Source organism: Diceros bicornis, chromosome 11, assembly GCF_020826845.1.
Source record: "Diceros bicornis minor isolate mBicDic1 chromosome 11, mDicBic1.mat.cur, whole genome shotgun sequence".
NCBI lineage: Eukaryota > Metazoa > Chordata > Mammalia > Perissodactyla > Rhinocerotidae > Diceros > Diceros bicornis.
In genome coordinates this window covers 12,776,351-12,801,793 of record NC_080750.1, presented here as the reverse complement: position 1 = coordinate 12,801,793, position 25,443 = coordinate 12,776,351, and the positions used below count along the sequence as shown (strand labels likewise).

At 40.0% G+C, this 25,443-nt stretch overlaps 1 protein-coding gene and 1 long non-coding RNA gene across 2 annotated transcripts in view; one reads left to right on the top strand and one right to left on the bottom strand.

Moving 5' to 3' along the window:
- SYNPO2 (synaptopodin 2) overlaps positions 1 to 25,443 on the bottom strand; it is a 161,531-nt gene that overhangs the window by 93,613 nt on the left and 42,475 nt on the right. The window lies entirely within an intron of this gene.
- Positions 10,657 to 16,506, top strand: LOC131411280 (uncharacterized). Its single transcript, XR_009221532.1, has 3 exons — positions 10,657 to 10,733; positions 14,584 to 14,851; positions 15,528 to 16,506. It is a non-coding gene; the product is annotated as an uncharacterized LOC131411280 (long non-coding RNA).

Below are 25,443 nucleotides of genomic sequence, written 5' to 3'. Positions count from 1 at the left end.
GCCATATACTAGAAATTGACAAAGGATAGAAATAAACCTGCCTTCCTGGTGACTCACTGCATTACTTTTGGCACTAAACCTTTTATGAGTTATTTAATTATCCTTTATTGCTTTACATTTGTGTGTCAGTGATTTGACCAATATTTATTGAGCGCTTACTCTGTGCCAGGTACTGTTGTAGATGCAGGCAGACAGCAGTGAACAGGAAAGACCTTAGAGAAGCTTACAATTTTAGAGGGAAGAAGCCAACAATCAACACATAAAATATAAGATGAATTTAAGTACCAATTAGAGCAATATAGAAAAAGAAGGTAAAAATAGACTAACGTGATCGAGCAGCTGGGTAGAATGGTAGAGGCCACTTTAGATGGGGAATGTCCCTCTGAGGAGGTAATATTTGAATTGACACCTGAATAATGAAGACACAGAGATGCCAGGGTCTAGTAAAAATATATTTCAACCCAAAGACAGAGCATATTCAAAGGCTCTGAGATGTGGACAAGCTTAGTATTTTTTTTGTGTGTGTGATGAACATCAGCCCTGAGCTAACATCCATGCCAATCCTCCTCTTTTTGCTGAGGAAGACTTAGCCCTGAGCTAACATCCATGCCCATCTTCCTCCACTTTATGTGGGACGCTGCCACAGCATGGCCTGACAAGCAGTGCGTCGGTGCGCGCCTGGGATCGGAACCCGGGCAACCAGCAGCAGAGCGTGCACACTTAACTGCTACACCACGGGGCAGGCCCCAAGCTTAGCGTATTTGAGGAAGAGTAGAAGGAAATGAGGCAACAGAAGTCAGATATCAGCTCATGTGGACTTTGTAGGCCAAGGTTTCTCAACTTGGGCACTGTTGACATTTTGGGCCGGAAAATTCTTTGTTGTGGGGAGCTATTCTGTATAGTGTAGGGTGTTTAGCAGCATTCCTGGGCTCTACCCACTAGATGCCAGTAGGGTTTCCCTAGTAGAGACAATCAAAAAGTGTCTCCAGAAATTGCCAAATGTCTTTGAGGGGGCGAGGGGGCAAAACAGCCTCCAGCTGAGAACCACGGTTAGAGGCCAAAGTAAGAAATTTGGATATCATTCTAAGCATAATGGGAAGCCATTAGAACATCTTAGGCAGAGAGTGATAAGATCTGAATTATGCTGTAGGAAGTTTATGCTGGCTTTTGTGGACAGAGAGAAGAATAGAGGCAGGGAGGAAATTAGAAGGCTGCAACAAAACCCGAGTCAGAGACGATGGACTAAGGAGGTAATCAAGAGGATTCATCTTCATCTAGGAATTTGGTGGAGGGTGTTGAGAGGAAGAAAAGAATCAAGAATGATGCTTAGGTTCTTTGCTGGAACCATAAAGCAGCTGGACCTAAGCTCTGAGCCTGACATGGCAGTGCCACTTATTGATGGGGAAGACTTGGAAGCAGATTATGAGTGCAGGGGTTGGAAATCAAGAATTCTGTTTAGCCATATTAAGTTTGAGATCTCTATTAGATATCCAAGTGGCGAGTCAAGTAGGCAGTTAGATGTATGAGTGTGGTACCCTGAGGAGAGGTCAGGATTGGAGATCTAAGTCTATAGATGGAATTTGAAGATGACAGATTAGATAGGATTATGTAGTCTATTAGTTTCCTGTGGGTGTTGTAACAAGTGACTACAAACTGGTGGCTTAATACAACTGAGAGTTATTCTCTCACAATCTGGAGGCCTGAAGTCCAAAATCAAAATGTCTATAGGGGCTGCACTCCCTCTGGAGACTCTAGGGGAGAATCCATTCCTCGCTTCTTCTAGCATCTGGTGGCTGTCAGCAATCCTTGACTTGTGGCCTTGTGGCCATATCACTCCAAGCTCTACATCTTTGGTCACATCACCTCCATCTCTTCTGTCTGTCAAATCTCCCCTGTGTTTCTTTTATAAGGACATTAGTCATTGGATTTAGAGCCCACTTGAATAATCCAAGATGATCGCTTTATCTCAAATTCCTTAACTTAATTACATCTGCAAAGACCCCTTTTCCGAAATAAGTTAACATTCACAGGTTCTGGGAATTAGAACATGGACATATCTCTTAGGGGACCTCCAATCAATCCACAACACCTAGGGAGAGAGTGTAGATAGGGAAGAAAAAAGGCTGACACTCCAAGGATAGAGCCTTGGAGACTCCAACATACAGAAGTTGGTAGAGAAGGAGGAGCAAGGAAAGAATGGCTGGGAAATGCAGTGGTCACAGACAACTAGCGAGAGAGGGCCTGGGGTTCACGTTTCTCTTGCATCTCCCATGTTTCTTTGTACCAGATTTGGCCCAGAGTAAGTTTAAAAGATGCTCCTTGAACTGAAATGAATGTTTAGAGTGATCTTAAAAAGCACTCGTCCATGCCACTAAACTGCCTTGAGATTGTTGGAAAAACTCAGAGGTAATCGCTCACACATTTATTGCTTTAGGTGAGCACATGGAAAAAGACAGAGAGGGGGCAAAATAGCTGTTTCATTTTGTGCCAAGTTTTTACTATAACAGTAACCATCATTCTTCCTTTAATTCTTCATTCCAAAGCCTACAAAGGGCTAACATTTGAAACCTATTGAGCAAATTCTTTGGAATTTGCAGCAAACTTCCAAAGTTAAATTTAGGATTCAAACCTCTGTGATTGGTCAGTGAAGTGAAGGGATGGGGACTGATGATTTGAGGAACTGCATTCCTCTGATGTCTTGATATGGTAACAGGAAATATATCTGGGTGATGCAATTAATTCTTCGCTCCTCGGGAAAATATACTCATTATCTTTTCATAAAAGTAAGGGATTCAGTGTTACCAATAACTTAATAGTCAATACATTTCAGTTTTACTTACTGATGAGCAAACATATCCTAAAGTCCTTTGAATAGAAATATGTCATGTAGGGTCAAAATGTTATCTGTCTTACAACATAAAAATTGATAACTTGGAGAAACACATTTTAAATAAAATAAAATTGAATGTATGACCTCAGAATGCAGGAACACGGGTCTTTTTTCCTTTTTTTTTTTTTTCAGGTGTGGCTCCCTTAGTGGCTGGCAGAGCACTCAAGGGCTTAGTCCTCAAAAACTCTACAGGGAGCAACTTAAGGGAAAATTTCAACTTTTCTTCTCATGAAGTCATCTTTCTTCTAGAAGGGAAATGATGATTGAAGCAGCCTGTTTCCTGAGATGGTTGAAGACTGCAGGAGGAGGTGTGAAGAACTTTCTATAGTTTCCCTCTGCTCACACAACTGTGGACGAGTTGTAGGGTGGAGCCATTTGGGATCCTCATCTCCACCCCTGGAGATAGACTCAGAAATTGTAGTCTTGTACTTTCGACCCTCTCTCCGCCATTTTCCACCCTCACTCCTACCTGCCCCAAGGTCCTCAGGGGGAAACAAAATTATGTAAGACTGAGACTTGCTTGTCTAGGGCTGTCGGCCTCCCAAGGAAGAACAAGATGTATTAAATAATGGACCAGTCAATTAATTAACTTGGTGTACAAAGTTGAAGAAAAGCACATTTTACACTTAAAATCCTAAGATTTAAAGTAATATGACATGTCTCAAAATCTTTGAGATTAAATTTCACTTGCACTTTCCTCATGTTAACCACCACCCCCCACCACCATCCACACACTGTATATATCCAAACCAATATTCTGATTTGAGTAAGTATTTAGATGGTAATGTGGATGAATGGAACATAACAAACCATATATTTTTTTGAGATGTGAAAAGGATGAAAACAATGCCCACTATGCAAGAATGTTAAGAGTAAATTGAAACGTGCCTTGAAAAATAAAAGTTAAAGCAGAAAGAGTATGAAAGAATTGCTGAGGCTAAGAAATGACACACGAATTGCCAAGAGTCGAAAGTTCCACAAGCAGCTCTTTGATATGACTAGAGAATTAGCTCATCTCCGCATTGTGTTCCCTACATAAGTGGAGGGGTATTTTGGCAAGAAAAGCGGCAGCAGATTCTTGGCTTTTCCCATCAGGCTCTGACGGGAGTGAGCAGCCAGCCCTGGGTTCCAGTTCAGGCTTTGTGCCCTTCTCATTTTGTGATAGAAACAAGTCCTTGCCCCTTTCTGAGGCCCTCTCTCTCCATCTGAAAAATAGGAGTAATAATGAATACATTGGTTCATTAATAGGTTTGTTGTGAGGATAACATGTATTAGTGGACATGGAAGGGCTTTGAAAGAGTTTAAAGATGCAAGTCATTTTATTATGTAGTAAAAGGAATCAGGATGGAGACTGTCTGACCCTACTCAGGCCTCATAATCAACTAGGATAATCACCATTCTTTCCACTAGACCTCCTTAAATAATAATTAGAGTAGCTACCACGTATTTAGTGTGTCACGTGAACAGAGCATTTAACAATAATCTTTGATATAGGGTTAGTACTTCCATCTTCACAGATGACACAAATAAGGTCCAGAAGGATTAAATGGCTTTCCAAATCACAGTTCTGAGAAATGGAGGAGCTGGGGTTTGGATCCAGATCTGACTCCCAAGCACATACTCTTACATTCTAGGTCATACAGACCAAAGGCCAGAGGGATGGGAAACACGGCCCCTGATTGCATTGGTGGGTGTGTTGACAGACCCCAGCCTACTTCTTCTCTTCACTAATCTCAAGAGCCTTTCATATCAGAAGCATCCAAGAGGTCCCTGCCGTGGAAGATCACAGTGAACTTCCCTTGGGAAGAACCTCTTGTGTTTGTGGGGAATGGCTTTTCCAAATAAAGACCCCAGTTTCAAAGATCCATTATGTGGATGAGATTTGCCAGGGCACTCTTGGGATCTACTGTGCGAGTGAGTCCATAGGCTTCTTATCACCATGTCACCTTCTTGCATCTATTCTCCGTGTGCCTAAGGAAAAGGAAATTAGAGCTAAGATCACCCACGCTCTACAGTTCAGAAACCATTTTGTTTTACCGTGAGTTACACTTGTCTCCACCGCTCCCACCATGCTTCCCTCCTGTTGTGTGCCAAATATGAGTGCTCAATAAGCATTATTGACTGCCTGGCTGACTGAGTGAGAACTGATTTACCCAATAAGGAGTAATTTTGACTTGGACAAAATAAAAATAATTACAAGTTAAAAAAATGTAGTTGGTACTTATGTATATGCTGTCTAATGTGAGTGTGCAGATCCAATGACTTTTTCTATGTTCTCATTCTCCTTTTCCTCCCTGTGACTCTTGGAGCTGTTGACCACAATTCACTTCTTGAAACCACCTCCTTCCTTGACTTCCATGGAGCTTACACTATCCTGGTTCTCCACAGCCTCTACTTTTATGACCGCGTCTTCACAGTTTCCTTCATGAGTTTTTCTTCACTTCCTATTCCTCACACATGGACATTACCTAAGATTATACCAATTTCCCAGTCTCTCTTCAAAATCAGTCCCCATCTGTGGAGATGGCTTCTAAATCTGTGCTTCAAATCCCCACACTCTCACCTCACTTCCAGTTTGTACCTACTTTTCATTTGGATTCCATCTTACTATGTCCTACTCAGGTTTAAAAACCTTTGAAATCATCTTTGATGTTTTCCCTTAGGTTTCCTTCACCATTCAAACAATTCCTACTGATATTTCCTTAGTAATATTTACATATTTATGCTTTCCTTTTTATTTATTTAACATATATCTTTGAATTCCAGGCCTTCATCTTGAAAAATGCACAAACTTCTGAGTAAGGCCCACTTCCTTTTTGTCATCCCTTCTAATCCTCTCACACATGGTTGCCAGATTAGTATTCCCCAAACACTTTTTTCACTTTCCCACTCCTGTTCTTGACCTAAGACAACTCTGCTTTATCTATCAAATGAAGTCCAAATTCTTTGCCTGATAGTCACATCCTTGTAACATCTGAATTTAAGCAACCTTTCTAAATACATCTCCTATTTTTCTCTACTTGAATCTGTTGCTTTGGGCAGACTGATCTTCCCACTGCTCCCCTATAATAACACTTGGTGCATTTTGATCTCTGAATATTGGCTCATTCCTACCTCCTAGAATGCCCACTATTCTCTTCTTCTCTCATCCAATTCTTATACTTAAGAAGGCCCAATTCAATTCTTCTCTTCCTAAGAAGCTTCCCCTGGTTACCTCAGTCCCCAGTAAAATCGGCAAGGGAAACACATCCTCTAAATCTGCACCTATCACTGCCTCTGAGCCTAAGCACCATCTAAACACACACTATTGTGGGGCGTTTCATGTTGTGGAACTGAGTTATCATTTAACTTCCCACATGTGAATATTAAAACTTCCCATCATGTTGTGCCTTCTCTGAGGACAGAAGCAGATTGGCATGGTGGCAAAGAGCATGATGTCTATAACCAGACTGTCTGGGGTCAAGTTATCAGTACCTGTGTGATCTTGGGCAATATATTTTATTGTACCTCAGTTTCCTCAAGTGAAAATGAGGATATTATACTTCCCTCATAACTTATTGTAAGGATTAAATGAGTTAATGTGTGTAAGGTACTTAGACGGTGCCAGGCACATAGTAAGTACTTTGTAAGTCTTAGCTATTATTCTTCGTGACGTATTTCCCAGTGTATACCAATTTATACACATACATACATGTATATCTATATTTATATCTGGAAGGATAATTGTGATATTGTGATTTATAAGAAACACATATATTTGGTCATTCATATGACTGAAATATATTTCTCAGATACATGTGGTCTTTGTCCACAGTTCCTGGCTCACAACTCCTAAAACCCCTGGAATTTCTTGTTTGTGTTAATGAAGGTGACTTTTGGACTCCACCCAAGGGTGGGAGCTGGTTCCCAATAGAGCCAACCATGTGATTAGAGGGTTGGAACTTTCAGTTCCACCCCCTAACCTCCTGGGAGGGGGGAGGGGCTGGATGTCGAATCAATTGCCAAGGGCCAATGATTTAGTCAGTCATGAGTACGTATGAAGCCTCCCTAAAAACCCAAAGGACGGCTTGTCAGTCTTTTTTGTCAGAGAGCTTCCAGGTTGGTGAACATATGGAGGTGCTGGGAGAGAGAGTGGTGCTTCCGGAGAGGGCACGGAAGCTCCACGCCCCTTCCCTCATACCTTGCCCTCTGCATCTCTTCCATCTGGATGTTCATCTGTATCCTTTATCATATTCTTTAATAGACTGGTAAATGTAAGCAAGTGTTTCCTTGAGTTCTAGCAAATTAATCAAACCTGGGGAGGGGATCGTGGGAACCTCTGATTTATAGCCAGTTGGCCAGAAGTACAGGTAACAACCTGGGAACTGTGTCTGAAGTGGGGGGCAGTCTTGTGGGACTGAGACCTAACCTGTGGAATCTGATTCTATCTCCAGACAGAGAGTGTCAGAATTGAGTTGAATTCTTGGACACCCTGCTGGCGTGCGAGAACTGCTTGTTAGTGTGAGGAAGCCTTACACCATCGGAATTGGGTCCAGGAACCCTTTGCAATAGTTCATCAACTAACTAGTTAATTTGGAGAGTATAGAAATACCATCAATTTCAAGACTATATATGTGTTTCCCTCTAGCTCAGTTTTATGTCTGAATTATGCTGAGTTATGTTACTTTAGCTTCTCATTCTTCTCTTCCTGACTGCATACGAGTGTTCTTCTAAGACACAGAGATGAGCAGCACACTCATTTTCAGTGAAGACTTTGATCAAAATAGAAATGCCCATTTTTAGCTGAACATCCTTTCACACGTGAGACATACATATTCCCTAGATGGCAATGATGAGTCTAGATGAAAGGGTGCTTTGTATAACAATTTGTGTTCAGTTTGGAAATAGGTTCTAAGACTTTCCCCATGAACAATCTTCCTGAAGTTAAAAAAGAAAAAAGAGAGAGGGAAAAAATGTAGGAAAATCCCCACTGCTGAATAATGAAGACATTTAAGGCACATCTGTGGGCAAATTGTCAGTTTTTAAAACATCTTTTTTTGTTTTAAAGATATATGCAGACTGCAAAATAAGATTACATGAAAATCTATATATTTAAATCTTTTAAAAAACTGAAATAAAATGGTGTTTTCATAATATGAAACAGTAAAACCTATATGGGAAGAAGAGCATAAGTAATTGGTAATGTTAAGGAGAGATTAGGTGCAGAATCTGGGGATAGAGCAGTAAACACCTGTAGACAGATGTGGGCTGTGTCAGGAGGGTAGAGATGGACAAGCCCCTGGGGGGGAATCCTGGCTCTCTGGGAGGGATGAGGGGAGAGGGGAGGAGTGCTCAACCTTTTTGCGTTCTGATCTATTCCTTACCAAACCCGGAGGAGTCCAGTTTTGTTAGAGAAAAAGTCACTGGAGAGGACCAAGGGAAACTAGTATCCCTGATTCTCCTTGGAGCCCATCAATACTCAATTTCATGCTGGCTTATGTTCTTCACTCTGGTGATCCTTGGCAGTCTACATTAATTCCTAGGAATCTATAACAAGCATGGTGATTTTGCAGTTATACATGTAAATTATGAAAGTACAACAACAGATATTCTACATGGTACAAAGGTTGAAAGCCTCATGGTGTACACAATTATGAGCAAATTTTAATTTTCAAAAGAAATGGCTGCAGTTGGAGAAAGTTGCAGAGTCACTCCTTTTCTTGCCTGAAGTTGATACCGTCTACCACTCATTTCTGAGAACCCTATGCCTTTAGTTATTACTTAGTGCATTCAAATAGTCAATTAAATATTTAATTAGCACCTGTCCTGTCCTAAGTGTGATGAATCCTATGCAAGGAGAAATACAGGGTGTGCCCATTAAAAGCTTCAAATTAGAATCAATACAGGAAAAATTGTTTCATATTTCTTTGAACTCTCATCGTAGTCAAGATGAATCAACCAAATATTTTAGCTGAAAATGAATAATGTGTTTAAACTCATGTGTGAGGGTTAAAAAAGGGGTGTCTTCCTATTCCTCATCATACTTCCATTAAATGAAGTTCCAAGGTCACTTCTGTTAGTTATGCTAATGGAACTACAACCTTGTTTTCTTTCTTTTCATATTAGAGTCTTCCCAGGGGGAGACAGAGGGACATATTTAAAGGAAAGAATGTGGGCTTTGCAGGATTCTGGGTTAGAATCCTGACTTTAGTCCTTTCAATATGTATAATTTTGGGAAAATTACTCAACCTCTCTGAGCTTCAGTTTTCTCCTTAATAAAATTGTGATAATTATAATTCCTTCCAGTGTTGCTATATAATTAGAAACAAAGCTTTATAAACCACCTGACATAGTGCCTGACACAAAAAGCACTTGAAAAATAGTATATTTTAGTATCATTGCTGAAAGATCTCAAATTCTCATTTGCTGACCTGCACATTTAATAATGAAGAATGTGCTAAATTGTCCTACCTGAAAAGATGAATTAAATATCTACCATCTAATATGATCAACTAAGATACCACAGGGAACAATGGAATACTAAGATTTAATACTCATGTTCACAGATTGCTATTGTATTCCTTCTGGCATTTTCACCAATCTGCAGTCTTACTGAAATGGAATTTGAGAATCATAGAAGATGTGGTACATATACACAATGGAATACTACTCAGCCATAAGAAACGATGAAATCCAGCCATTTGTGATAACATGGATGGACATTGATGGTATTATGCAAAGTGAAATAAGTCAGAGGGAGAAGGTCAAATACCGTATGATTTCCTTCATTAAGTAGTAGATAGTAACAACAATAAATAAACACATAGAGACAGAGATTGGATTGGTGGTTACCAGAGGGGAAGGGGGGAGGGAGGAGGGCAAAAGGGATAATTCGGCACATGTGTGTGGTGATGGGTTGTAATTAGTATTTGGGTGGTGAACATGATGTAATCTATGCAGAAATAGAAGTATAATGATGTACACCTGAAATTTATACAATGTTATAAACCAATGTTACTGCAATAAACAAAAAAATAAAAAATAAAAATAAATAAATAAATAAATAAAATCAGAGTTAATTCAGAATACATAATTACAAGTAACTTGGATTCAGACAGAATATCCCCTTTTTTCATAAACTAAAAAGTTTAGTTTTAGATGTTATATAAGAAAAAAAAGATTAAAAAAGAGCTATTTCACTAAATTTCAATATCAGGAGAAGGAACAATCTATATGTGGTAAATGAAGTCCTGATGAATTTTTCTCTCTCTTTCAATTTAAATTGCCTACTGCTCCAGCTAGGCATCTTGCACGTCTTATCTGTAATCTATCTTCATAACAATCCTCCAAGTAGTGTAGGGGGATTTCCAGTCCCCACTTCTAATTTTTCCAGGGCGGGGGAGGTGAGGGCCTATGGTCTCCTCTTTACCGCTCCTCACTCCTCAAGGAGGAGGATGAGTGCCTTGCCTGATTGTTGAGACTGGAGGAGGGACTGAGCAAGACTAGCTCAAGTCAGCCCCTTCTGGGTCTTCCCCCCTCAAGAGACCCTACTCGGGACGTATTCTCAGTTAGTCCATGTGATCAGTTTAGAAGAGTAGGCTCTCTCTGGCTTTGCCTGCGACTGGGCAGGGAAGTTTAATTCTGGGGTGAAATACTAAGAAGCTCATTATGGTTGCACATCTTGGCCACAACCTCAAATTCAGCTTAATTTAATTTTTTTAAAAATTTATATTTAAATTTCATCTGTTTCCTATGTTTTATTTCTCAATTGTTTCCAATCTCAAGAATTGGTATAATTTGCATTTTATGATGAAAAAACTCATGTTTGGAGAAATAACATATGTAGCCCAAGGTTATACAGTTGGTAAATAGCTGAATAAGTGTTTCAGCCCTGGCCTACTTTGCTGTACCATCCAGTTTCTTTTCAAGATACAATGCTGCCTTCTTTTTGTTGAACAGTAAAAATAACAACTACAGCAATAATAAAACTCCCGGTCCTATTTTGAAGCTATACATTTTCACCCTTGGGTCCCAACAAACTTGCTGTCTCTTCGTGTACTGATATTGTCTCATAACAGAAAGTGTCTGCTCTGACCTTCCCTCCTTACACACTGTGTCTGCACAAACTAAGTACGCAGAGAAATAAGACAGGAGATAGAATTAACCAGGCCATCATATCAATCAAATCCTCCCTCTGCCTCTTCCCAAAATGTCTCACTGTTTAGGACAGGTGACTTTTCTTGATTTATGTACACAATAGCATGAAGACTTGAATAACTTTACACTTGGGTAAAACTTTCTACTTGTATAGAAATGGACCAGACTTAACAGAGTCTGGTTACGTTATTTTCACACTTGAATATCTTTCTCCTTTTCCACAACCAATTTATTTTATGGCTCTGACCTTCTGGGACACAACCCTGTATTACTTATATTTAACTACATTAACTGTATTTTCTTATTTTCTGCACTCTTGATGCTCTGACATCCCCATGCACTGCCTGGGGAACAACTGCCTCTCCCAGGGTTAGCTAATTCCTTGAGATAATTTACTTAGCACTTGAGCACACCTTTGATACACAAACCAACCAATCCGGAGTCCATACCCCACCTGCCTCCTCTATCTGGCACTCCAGGAGGCAATATTCCTTTGCCCTAATCATCTCGGGGCCAGGTACCAGACAGCTAGGGACCACCCTGATAATTCAGAGCCCTCCAAATTTATTCAAACTATCCAATCCTAAACCTGCTCACCTTGCCTTGCCCATTCCTTCCCTTGAAAATTGCAGTAAAGGCTTTGCCCACTCTCTCCCCTCTCTCTCCGCCTGCTCACCAACTCTGGTTCTTCCCCTGTGGCCTTGCGTGGTGTGGCACGTCCCCTCCTCTTGGGAACCGTGAGTAACAAACTATTTTTTCAATGGCATTGTCTCCTGAGCTGTTGGCCTCACCACACCTGAATAAAAACAAAATCCTGAGTACATTTCAAAACAAACCTGTACCCTTGCAAATAGCAAAAAGCACATGCAACCATAGATATTTTAACATACTGCTTTTTTTGTGGCAAGTTATACTCGAAAACTGGGTTATTACAAATTAATGAAATGATAATTTTCTAGGATTCTTTAGACAAATAACACTATTGAGATGAAGATATGAAGGTTGTTTTCTTTTAATAGATTTCTTTTAATGGAATGTGATATTTTCCAAAGTGGATTACATGCATTTGATAATGGCTTACAGTGAAAGCAATCCGAAGCCACCTGGTTGCCTTACAGCTTCAAATGGAATTTTTCTGCAAGCCTCATGAAGACAGTGGTTATTCTCATTATAAAATATTTTGAAAATGGAGTTGAAGCCAGAATCAAGCAAAACTAATTATAATTTTGATGTATATTCTAAAGGAAAAATACAGGGTAATGAGGATTAACTCAATAATATAAGTAAAAGCACCGAGGTAGGTGATCAACATGTAATAGAATTTAAAAATGCTACTTTTGGGGCCGGCCCCGTGGCTTAGCAGTTAAGTGCTCGGCTCCGCTACTGGCGGCCTGGGGTTCAGATCCCGGGCGCGCACCGACGCACCGCTTGTCCGGCCATGCTGAGGCCGCGTCCCACATACAGCAGCTAGAAGGATGTGCAGCTATGACATACAACTATCTACTGGGGCTTTGGGGGAAAAGTAAATAAATAAAATTAAAAAAAAATGCTACTTTTCCCTACCAATATCTGCAAGAGTGCTCAACTAGATTTGCATTGCATTTTAGAAGGAAGTTGGATTACTGAAAACTAACAGCAATATCCCAGAATTAGAGCAGTATTTCTCAACATTTTTTTCATGGTCACTTCCTAAGGAGATTTTTTCCTTAATCTGCCCCATCCCCATGAAATGTTAAGACTACAACTATACTGTACATCTGTTTATGGGGGACCACAAACTATTACAATAGCTAAGATACTTTTTTGCCCCCCAAGAACTAATTTTCACCCCCATGGGGGAACTAGCACCCCATTGATAACCAGTGAGAATACATGGTTAGGGTCACCAATGGTGCTTACCCTGGCTGCACATCAGAACTGTGTGGAAGGCTTTTAATTACCAAGGCCCCATTCGGAGACTTTTATGTAATTTGTCTGAGGTGGGACCCAGGCTTTGGTATTTTAAAACTCTCCAGTGGGTTAGATCAAGAAAGATCCTTCACTACTCACCAGAGAAGAGCAAGTCTAAGTTCTTATTCCATGCTTCCAGCCTGTGACAAGCTAACCAAGTAACATGACACGGTGTGTTTGTAATTTACTTAACTGTAAATTGACATACATCAATTCTTTCACACTGTAATAAAAACATATATTTATATGGATTCCCCATGTACAGTTAGGGGATAGATGTGTTGGAGAAAGTACTTCTGGAATAAAAAGAGAAAGTGGGCAACGATCGTAACTCCAGGAACATGGTATTTGAAGGGAGAAACCCCCCTTTTCATTTTGGGGTCAACAGCAGGACGTCACCTGGGGTTAAGAACACCAGCAGGAGAGCAGTTTGCCCTCTGATCCCAGGAGGGCCTGTTTTGGTAGAACAGTAGTTCTCAAAGTGTGGTCCTTAGAACTTATTAGAAATGCAAATAATCAGACCTTACCCCAGACCTACTGAACCAGAAATTTGGGGGGTAGGGACAGTGATCTTTGTTTAACAAGCCCACCAGGTGACTGTGATGCTTTCTCAAGTGTGAGACTCACTGGTAAAACGTGGCTCTCAAGCATCTTACGTTCTAACTGCTTCTTTTCTTCCTTGAGAAAATTTACCTTTTATTCCTACTGCTGATTTTTATCCTGTACTTGATTAATTTGTTCTTAATTCTGTTCCTATGAACCAAGATCTTAACAACCTGGATCATATTAGTGCAATCAACGAACTTTAAAAATTCCATCTTGGGGCCAGCCCTATGGCACAGTGGTTGAGTTTGACATGCTCTGCTTTGGCGGCCCGCATTCACAGGTTCAGTTCCTGGGTGCATATCTATACCACCCATTGACGGCCATGCTGTGGCAGTGACCCACATCCAAAACGGATGAAGATTGGCACAGGTGTTAGCTCAGGGCGAATCTTTCTCAAGCAAAAAGAGGAAAATTGGCAACAGATGTTAGGTCAGGGACAATCTTCCTCACCAAAAAAAAAAAAAAAAAAAAAAAATTCCATCTCCATAAACCACAGTTGGAAATATTAACAAGACAGAGCTCAAAACCAGCCACTTTGAACCTCTTTAAACACATTGTACAGAGGAGTTAACTAGGAAAAGAGGTGTCCCTTTGGACCACTACGAACATTTAAAATTCTTTATGTGTTGCTGGAAATACCAAACATTAATCAAATCCCCAATACTAGGGCGACATTAAACAAAAAGCAAATTAGACTATGGTGATAATAGTATCTAGTCTCTCATTATCATTCAAATCATGCCGATTCCTGAGCTCCATTGTCCTTCTAAAATTCTATATATATACAGTGCCATGGGAGCACTTGGTATCAGAACTTAAAACATATCCCATGTGAAAGAATTAAACTGTTCCATTCCTGTAAGTTGTTTTCGTTATTGTTTTAATTTTCCATACAGTTCAAAATTGCCTTTTAACAAGGGACCAGATCCTAAAGCAGAAGGGTGAGGATTACTTCTTCTGGGCCAGGCCTTATTAATATGATACTGATTCTGCCCTTACAGGAGAGGAAGAGAGCTGAAGAGGACAGAGGATAAAGGGTAGAGTCGGAAGCAATAAACTTATTTCAGGTGGCTTTAATCAAACTTAAGAGGACTGGAACTGAAGGTCATCTTCCTCCTCTACACTTCAAGAGGAAATGCTGCTGTAAATAAGGCTCATGTTGTTGACACGAACATGCTTAGAAAATGCTATCGTATACACATCCAGGCATAAAAACAGAGCTGTGTCCCATTTGCTGCAACACATTACATGTCTCGCTGCCCATAAAAGGTAATGTAACTCTGCTTGTGATCTTATTGTTCAAATATACATTGTGCCTGATGTAAACCGTCTTCCCCATCTGGCTGTAAGGGAGATAATACAGAGACGACAGAGCAGTTTATCACCAGAGACTCTGAAGTTTACAGAATTCAGTCAGTCTGCTTAAAGATGAATTAAACTGACTTGAAGCCAAAATGTGAGCTCTTGTAAAACCTGACACACCAGCAAAATATGCATCTTGATAGAACAGAGATTAAGAAGAGTCTTTGGTCAAAAATTTTAGCTATAGCTTCACAAAAGCAAGACAACTAATCAATTCAGTGAAAAATTGGTCAACTCAAAGTGCCTGACCCAAAAGTCCTAGCCTGAATGTATTTCTTTTAACCATACTGATCTTTACAGAAAAATAGGAAGCCTTTGATTGATTTCATTCTTAAAATACTGATGGCATTCTCTCAGCACTTTATATAAGACATTTAGAAAAGAGAACACACTAAATTATTTTATAAGGGATTTGAAACGTTAGAGTGAGATTATAAAGAGACTAACATTCTTCAGTGTAGCTTTCCAGGATTTTGCAATCTCCAACAATATTAATGAAGACATAAAATGCATTGTACCAATTCTGATAAAGCTTAAAGAAGGTAAAAGGAATAACCAATTACTGCTTTAATTTTATCGTTAGAACGCAACGGAGAGTGAGTGAAGGACATGCAGGGCTCACAGAGGAACTGGAGGCTAATCCAGGACCTGAGCGCCAGAGTGTGGAATCTTTTGAGAGCTTTTCTCTTCTTTTTGGGTGGCAGATTTCTAAAACTGGGTCACAGAAAGAACGAGAAAGTCAGCGACCTCTCCTGATCATCTGTCAGCTGTATTCAAAATAGCACTGGTGCTCACCACACAGCACAACTTGAGCCCTATTTGGCAGGAAAGTGCTGTTCTTGCCTGATGTCTTACCTTTCTTTCTGAACCTTTGAAGTCAGGTCTCACAGAGAAAATAAAACCATATACACTACAGCAGAATACATATTTTTAAGCTTATGGCATCTGGCCTACTTCTAATATTTTATATAGGGAACTTTCTGGATGGAAGTTGTTTCGTGCGCCCTCTGCCTCTGGTTATCTTGATAGATGACCACATGATCCCAACATACCTTTGTCTACAATGCCCTACAATGGACACATCTTGCTTTTTCCAGGTATTTTCCTAACAGTGTTTTTAAAAAGTGTTAAGCTATTCAGTCAAATAGCTGCTTTCGAACTAGCTATGAGAGAAACTTTTCAGGGACAAATTGTTGACTATTTTTATTCCATATATGTAGCATCCTAGTTTTGAAGTCAGTATGTCACGGAACTTTGGAAGATAACTGTGTAGAGCAATTTGGGGCACATCATCTTGCTTTTTAAAACCTGTATAGCAAGGGTTGTCATGTCTTGGTTTCTAACACCTTTATCAATAGATATGAATAACACATCTTACTTTCTTGTCCCAAGTAACATGTTTCAATGTCTCCTGCATGAGATAAACATAAAGTCGTGTGCAAGATATACTAAAGAGTGGTTAAAATCTGGTTCCAATAGTTATTAACTCAAGTCCTTTTATTTTTTCAATTGTGTAGTTTGTTTTCAGAATTTCTTTTTTTCTTGCTTTAACTCATCTTGATTTGGGGACATTTGCAAAGGATTTTATGTCATGGGTGATTTATTTCTATCAATATTCTCTTATAGTAATAGTATATTGATCTTTGGAACCTACACTGATGTATAGTAAAACAGCTTTTATCATAATTCTTTGCGTTGTTTGTATATTTTTTAAACATGATCCTTCTGCAAAGAGCAATGGATAGGAAATAAGAAATTAAAGAGACAACAAGACTCTGAAATATAGTCAGCATACACTATTACAGAAACTTTTGGTAGGTGTAAATAATAATGGCTCACATTTCTTGAGTGCTTACTATGTGCTGGGCACAGCATTATGTATTGTATATTCATTATAATTTAATAAACAGCAATTCCAGGAGATAAGTACCATCATTGCGCCTGTCGTTTGTTTTATGAAGGAACCGAGGTTTAGCGTGGCCAGCAACTAGTTCAGAGTCATGTACCAGTAAGTGATAAGGTAGGATGCAAACACAGCTCCTCTTGACTCTAGTGCTTAATCACTACGCCATCCTCTCTCCTATCTGTACAACCCTAAGTGTCCCCTCAGTGATGTATATTTTTAATGTTAACTCGGTTAAACTCCACCATAATTCATTTTCCAGGCATCGCATGTAATTGTTAGATCCACCCTACGAAGTCGTTGAAGAATTAAACAAGCCAATTATTTCCTTGCCCAAGGACATTAGTTGTCAAAATATTGCTTCTAAAGAACCAAAACAAGAGCCAGTCCTGATGGGCTGATGGTTAAAGTTTGGGGCTTGCTGCCTCGGCGGCCCGGGTTGGCTTGCCAGTCCTGGAACCACACCGCCTGTCTGTCGGTTGCCACGCTGTGGTGGCAGCTCATAGAGAAGAACTCGAATGACTTACAACTAGCATATACAACCGTGTACAGGGGCTTTGGGGAGAAAAAAAAAAAAAAGGGAAGATTGGCAACAGATCTTAGCTCAGGCTGAATAAGAAAAAAAAAAAAGAACCAAAACAAATATGATAAGCAAGATGGATAAAACTTCCTATAAAATTGTATTATTATTTTTATTGCAATTGCTGTTGTTGATATTACTATTATAATTGGTTGGTCAAACATGGCCTGAGCCATCCCGTAAAATAGAACTTCTGACTTCAGTTGGAATCAGCATAAAAGTTAGTGAGTAGTTCAGCCTACTTTCAGCTCACAGATGTTGCTGTTTGACTCGAGTTGCTATGCTACTCCCAAAATGGATATGTCCTGGTCCTTTATTTATTATGGGGAGCCATTGTTTTGTTTTCACTGTAGATAGTCCAAAAAGAATAGAAGAGTTAGCTAAGAAACTGGGAGTTCAGTAACTGTCTTGATTTGCCGAGGACTGAAGGGTTTCCCAGGAAGCAGGACTTTCAGTTTTAAAATTGGGACCGTCCCAGGCAAATTGCGATGCGTTGGTACCCTACTGGGAGGAGACTTGTGGTTTTATTAATCTTTCAGTTGTAACACCAATCTATCTCAAGTACGCTAGACATGCACTTGAGTTGACACTGAAAAGCTGTCCTCGATTAGGCCTACGTGGCCAAAGTAAAGCTGACATCTGAGGAAAGAACTTAAAGATAAAGACCTCCATGCCTGTAATAGAAATTCCCACATCTTGAAATGTGGTGTCACAGCTTAAAAATGAAACTTCAACATATAAAAAGTCTAATAAGACCTGCCCTAACATTCTCACTCTATCAGAAATTTAGTTGTACTCAGACTTGGTGCTACTTTCACATATGTTCGTGGCACTAAAAACAACATGACTATCAAGTGATGCTTTGCTGACACTCACACATCAACATGAGCTTGGGCACCTTGAAAGGCTTATTCCAATGATATTGACTTAGCTCAAGTCATTTCTAAAACTCCTTTTAGAATTGCCTTTAAAGTCAGATTTATTTAATTTATAGCCTGTCCTCAATTTGTATGAACAGGGTATTAGGAGCACGGATGATTTTCCTTATTCACCATACATAGGTCCAAATAACTTGATTTTTTTCCTAAAATCAAACTCCTACCTTAGAGGACAATGTTTACAACACCTTGTGTTATTCAAAAGAACATGACACAAGCTCTGGGGACAATTCCAAAAAGGTGTGACCACATCACTTTGATCAACAGCAGCATGCTGGCGTAAGAAGACAATCCCAATTTCAGAGAGAGCAATTTTGGAGTTATAAGCTCTATATGATCGTTCTCTTCCCCCACATCACTTATGTTAACTTAAAGTCAGACCTTTTAACTGTCAGCTAAAAAGCCTATAATTTTGGTGTTCATCTTAAGCCCAGCCATCAGTGTTGTCATGCTGTATCCCAAACCACTTAGGCTTCCTTTCATGGTGTCTACTCAAATACTGAACCTCTCACTTGTAGCTGCTGGGTGTCCTTCTCTAAAGATTACTTTTCCCCTCAGAGCTGCTGTCTTTACCTCTAGGATATCAGCTATTTAGCTTGTAATCGCTTCATGAGGGCGTCGGGGGGCGTGGTTGGTTGTGTGAAGTCTTTCTAGGTAAACTTGTCAATCACGTCCTCCTCTAACATGAGGTTAGAGGTTTTGCAACATCAACACTATTGACATTTTAGATTGGATTATTGTTTGTTGTGGGGGCTGTCCTGTTTATTGTAGGAGGTTTAGCAGCATCCCTGGCCTCTATCCACTAGATGCCAGTTGTGACAATCAAAAATGTCTCCAGACATTGCCAAATGTCCCCCTGTAGGGCAAAATCGCTCCTGGTAAAGAACAACTGGCTAACATAAGGAACAGAGAGATGACTTGTTCTCTTCATAGAGTTTTAAGTAATATACATTATGCTGAGCCCGATTAAACTTTACTTAGCTTGAAAGGAAAAGACTCTCACTTTTAAACCGAATGAAAATATATTTTACTTCATTAATTGATATAACAAAATCTATATTTAGAAAAAAATGCTGTGCTTTCCTGGTGAAACACTAACCACATATGCCAGGTAGCAAGGTGTCCATTCATTTCTTCATTCCCCTGATATTTACTGAGCATCTACCAAGTGAGAGACCATGCTGGGCCCTGGGAATACAGTGGTGAACAAGACACACAAGATCCCTGCTCTCAAGAAGCTTGCAATTTATCAAGTTTGGGAGACGTAAACAACACAGTGAGATATGTACCACACCACAATTTGTGGTAAGGTAGTGTATTGACCATATTTTTTATTTTCTATATTTTATAATGTTTTGACATTTTGGGGGTGGGGGTTGGTGGCTGGAGAGAGATGGCCCCTCCCAGAGCTAGTTCATTCCTAACGTAATAAGCAACATGCCTGAGAGCACTCCTTTCATATGCAAACCAACCAATCCCAAGTCCATACCCTCAACCGCCTCCCTTATCTAACTCTCACCCTCCAAACCAATATTTCCCTTGCCCAGAATCAACCCAAGTCCAGGCACCAGACAACTAGGACAACCCCTGTGCCCCAAAGCCCACCAGAATTACTCAAATGAGCCAGTCCTAAGCTGCTTTGCCTGCTATGACTTTCCCATGGAAAACACAATAAAAGTTGTGGCCTATGCCTTCCCCTCACTCTTTTTTGCACCCTGACTGACACTGATGCTTCCCCACGTGGCCCTGCATGCCACGGTATGCCCCCTCCTCTCTGGAAATGTAAGTAATAAAAACCTTCTTTCAATGGCATTAGTCTCTCCATGTTGTCACTCACTCACCTCTAAAAATTAAGATGCCACAGGTACAATGAGTGAGACAGCACAGGAGGCACCAGGAGGAAAAAGAGCCCTCAAAGGAGACTGAGATGGGGTGATGGGAGAGGCAGGAGGGAAACCCGTGCCTGGAATTCTCTCACTCCTCCATCTCCTCCCAGCCTCACCCCATCATCACTATCTTCATCTGAAAACTATCCTATCAAGATTCTTTGCTGAAGACCCAGCTTCAAGCATTGTGACTTTTGTGGTGCTTCCTCTGACCACCCCCAGGTAGCAGTAAGTGTTCCTCCTCGGTTACAGCATTGATCTCATCACACGCGTGCCTCCCTTGACGGCAGAGACCATTCTCACTATTGTGTCCCTAGTCCAATAATGGCACCTAGTATGCATTCGACTTGTATTTGTTGAATATATGAAAAAACATGTTGCATTCTTGACTCATAGGACAGTCCTTGGGCAATCACCTGAAGCCAATTTACTCTTATTTTGGCAAAAATTCTAATAGATTTTCTCACCCACAGGTGATTAAAAACAGAGGAGAAATGGAACTAGAGGACACATACTCACACACACTGATGGAACACTGAAAGCTTAAAAGTGAAAGAGAAGAAGCTAAAATGCTTTGTATGTGGCAGTCTAGTGTCCTTCAGCATAAATGCCAACACGTTCACTAATTTTAATACAATTCAGAAATTGATGTTCTTGTGAGAACATTGAGTCTCCAACGAGGCTAAATTATGATAGGTAAAACTCTATTAAGTAAGTCAAGAGAGCGTGTGTACATTTTTAGTAGATTTAGAGTACAATGGCAATTATTTTTAGTTTTTAGCTTTTAGAGCGAAGGTTATATAAATGTTAGAAAGATTTAAAATGTACAGTGACTATACATTTTAGCTGAACTTCCGGTTGTCCAGAACACGTGCATTATGTGGAGTAGTTCACCCTCTAGTAATGGGAGTGCCATATAAACGAGCTGCTGCCATATGTGGATATGATTACTCGGAATTATAAAATGGAATCTCTTGCCTTTCTCATTTACAAACTCATAAACACAATGTTTGCTACAAAAGCATATTAAGCACAACACAGCATTTCCAAGTGGCTGCCCCATTGTTATCAAGGTCTTCTATGTCAGGGTGTACAGGAATTTAAGAAGATTTCTATACTGTGCGCTCCCTCTCCATCCTTCATGGAATAGCACCGAAGCGTATTCTGTTGCCTTTTGCAGTCAGCATGAGCTTCCCTGCCACCAACCTATGATCGTGTTCTTGGACATTAAAATGAAGCTCACTCAAAAAATATTCCTAAATAGGGCACAATGGTTAAACTGGCAATGCTATAAATACTACAGGACCAAAGTATATTTTTGTCTTTATTTCTCTGTGCCAGACACTGTTAAAGCAACTATTAATACACAAACTTTTTTGTTGTTGTTGTTGTCAAGGAGAGTCTGCAGCTTCTTTAGGGCTATTTTAAAGTCTGTGCCTGATTTCACATAAATATTTACCCAAGGGAAGGTGTCTGACAGTGAGAATCTATACACCGTCGCAGTCCTTAGGCAGTGCTTCCACTGTATAGACCCTGCTGAAGGGATGAAAAGCTCCCCCGTGGAAATCCCATTATGAAAAGAGAGAGAAAAAAGAAAAGTTACCATTATTCTCCAAAAGTTGAAGTTTATAAAAACAAAATGTCTTTGACAAGAGGCCCAGCCAGTTTGCCTTGTGTTCGAAATATGCTCATTTTAGCAATCTCAAAGGAGAAAATAAAAAGTAATGGGGAATTATTTTTCAAAACATCTGAAAATAAGTACTTACACATATATTCTACAAATTTTTTAAAAACTCAATATATTTTAAGATGACCTCTGAAGCAGAGATTAAATTATGTATTGGCATGGCTAAATTGAAATATTTGACAATAAAAAAAACAGGGTGAATCACAGTGAAGCTATCAGTTAAAACCACATTTTTTAGTGCTTTTCTAACTTGTAAACCAATAACTTTTCCAGAGATTGTTTAGAATTATTCAAGAAACTGATATCATTTCCTCGTGGCTTTTGCCTACAATCAGTACATATATCCTAAAAGCAATAATAATGTGCTAATAACCCATGTAGATTAAACACCTGTATGCGCCAGGCACTCTACGTAGAACTTCACATGGATTTTGTGATTTGATCCTTGCAACCATCCTGTAAAAAGGGCAATATTATTTTCTCTATTGAAGAGGTGGAGAAACTGAGGCTGAGTCCTATTCAAGGCCCCACAGCTGCCAAGTGAGGGCATGAGGAGTCACAACCGGCAGTCTGATCACCCCCCGGAGACCAGCAGCGAGCCCACCCACTCCTCCTGCAGTTTGTGGTCTACTGGTCAAGGAGGACTTCAAACTCTCACACAGCACACACACAAGCGCTCTGAAAGAAAGGTGGAAAATGCTTTTAGAGAATATCACATGGGGTCTAAAATCAGGCTGTCAGGGAAGAATGGAGAGCTAATGACCCTTGGGCTGAGAGCTAATGGTTAGTAGGAGGTAGCCAGGCAGAGAGACAGAGAGTGTTCCTAGCAGCGTAGAGGGCATATGCAAAGGCCCCAAGGCAGAAAAGAGCTTATTCCAGTAATAGAACTGCAAGAAAATGAGTATTTGGAATGTATTGAGTAACAGAGAGGATGGAGGGAGATGGGCTCAGACATGTAGGCAGACCTCGCAGACCATGTGAGGGAATTTGTATTCATCCTAAGTGCAGCGAAAAGCGATTGAAGAATTTTGAGTAAAGAGAACCATGAGCCTATTTGCATTTTAGAGTCATCTGTCTGCTGTTTGGAAAATGGACCGGAGGATGGGAAGAGAGCAGATTGGAGGCTGTTGCAGGAGCCCCAAGGGGCTGACGATGAAGCTTGACTAGCAGGGGCAGCGAAGTTGCAAGGAAGAGAATGTGCTTGAGATGTATTGTGGAAATAGATTTACAAGACCCGGTGGTGGACTGGATGAAGAGGAAGGAGTTCCAGATACCTCACAGAAGCTTTCATTAATTAAATCAAGGCTCAACTCCTTCCCACTTCTCCTATGTCTGACGGGGATCAGTTAACACCCTTTCAGAGTTAATACCAGTGTAAATATCTCATGAAAGAGAGAAGAGAGGGAGACTACAGACCTAATAGTTACTACTTAGTGATGTCAGGTTGTAAGTGTAACTAAATTTCCTCAGTGTTTCTAGGTGGTACCAATGGGATAGGTGGGGGAGGGGGAGAGAGAGGTGGAAGAAAGCTGTCTACCCCCAGGGAACAGCTGTGGGACCATTTGTCAAATGTCCCCCACAATGCTTCAAGTTGTGAATCCTGGGAGGTTGTCATTCTGCTGGAGAACACGCATAGTTAGAGAACTGAGAGTTCAAATACAAGTAGAATCTCACCAATCATTTTGAAGTAATACTTTCTCTCTCATTTTTATAAAAGAAAACAAAAAGCTCTTTAAAAACAAAACAGTATATATATATATATATATAAAATAAGTCACAAATAAATACTATATATTAATAATATATATTATTAGGCACTTATTGAAATATTAATAGTTCATAACATTTAAAAAGTTAAATATCAAGCCTCCAACAAAAAAATAAGTAATTAAGCCCAATATTAATGGTTAGAGAATAAAGAGATCATGTTCCCAAACATATTTTTTGCACACGTTCTGGCTGTGGATATTTTAGTTGAGGAAATCAGTTCCGAGACTGGCTTCTTCTACAGACTACTGTTAAAGTTATTCTCCACAAGATTTAGCCTCGTTTTCCTCAGTGTCTTTCTGCTCACACATACGGCAATAAACCCCCTCCCAATGGCCACATTGGGAGTCTCCACGTCAGTATATGGAACTGTGTGTCTGAGTGTGGAATTGATTAGCCAGAATTCCTACTAAGAAGAGAGACCAAAAGAGTGAGGTGTTTTAAACCTTTCAACATCAACAACAGATGAGAGAATGTGGGGTGTTAAGCCTGGAAAAGAGAGACTAAAGGTGACTATCTTAACTATTTTCACATCTATTAGGAAGCCTGCGATGTGGAAGAAGAATTGAATTCACTTTTTGTGGCCCCCAGGGCCAAAGCAAGGCCCAACGGATGAAGAACAAGGGGAAGCAAACTGATGCTCAACGTAAAGAAGGCCTTTTCCAACAGAATTGTTCAGAAATGAACCAGGGTACGGTGGCTCACTGTCACAAGTGCTACCTGCAGAGACTAAATGACTATTTTGCATTAACGCTTTACAAAGTTTGATCAGTCAGAAAGGCATTTGGCTAAAGAGCTCTATTTCTAAGATTCATCGTGTCATCGGTTATGTCTTCAGCATCCATTCTCACCATTCTAACAGCCACAAATTTCCATCTCATGATTTGTGAAGTTCATTGGCATCACAGTGGGGATTGATTGCGAGGGAGGGGTTTGAAGCAAGGCTAGGTAATTAGCACATCCCATTTCTCTGGCCACAGAGATTGGGTCGGGGTAAGCGTGTGACAATCTAGTCTGATGTCTTGGGAGTTCTGGGACAAATATGCTTTCTTCCCACCTGCTATGGATAGGGAAGCACGTCGCCTCTGCAATAACTGTCAGTCATCTTAGGACCACAAAGGGAGATCCTGCCTAGAAACCAAGAAAAGAACTGAAGAGAGAAAGACCTGGACCTGGTTACATCATGGACACCAGCAGATCAAGCCATACCTAAAACCAGTTCTCCTAATGGATTTTTCAATTACATGAGCCAATGAAGTCTCTTTTTGCTTTAAGCAGTTCGCGTATGTTTTCTATGCATGCAAACAAATGATTCCTAACTCTGATTCTACCCGCTGCACTTTGCATTCAGAGATCCAATAGCAGCCAAGAGATTTCCCTAATACTGATCTCCGAATCATATAAACTCAATTTATGTCAAAATCTGGTTTCCATAACCATTAGTATCTCCTTCAGAACAAACAATGTTAACTACCATTGGAACTAAAAATTTACTAAGGATTTAAAATAGATCTAAAACAGTTTTACAGAAAACTTTTCATCCTGCATGCGTAAACTTAATCCTTCTTCCTCCTTGCAGGGCTACTGTCAATGAAAAAAAAGCAGTTACGATCAATGCAGAAATCCTACAGGGTTAACGACCTTGTGAATTGACCATATTAAATGCTTAAATAATTTCTTGATTTGCTTGAAGTTTGGTAACTTCTCAACACTAGAACTTTAATAACCATAAACTATT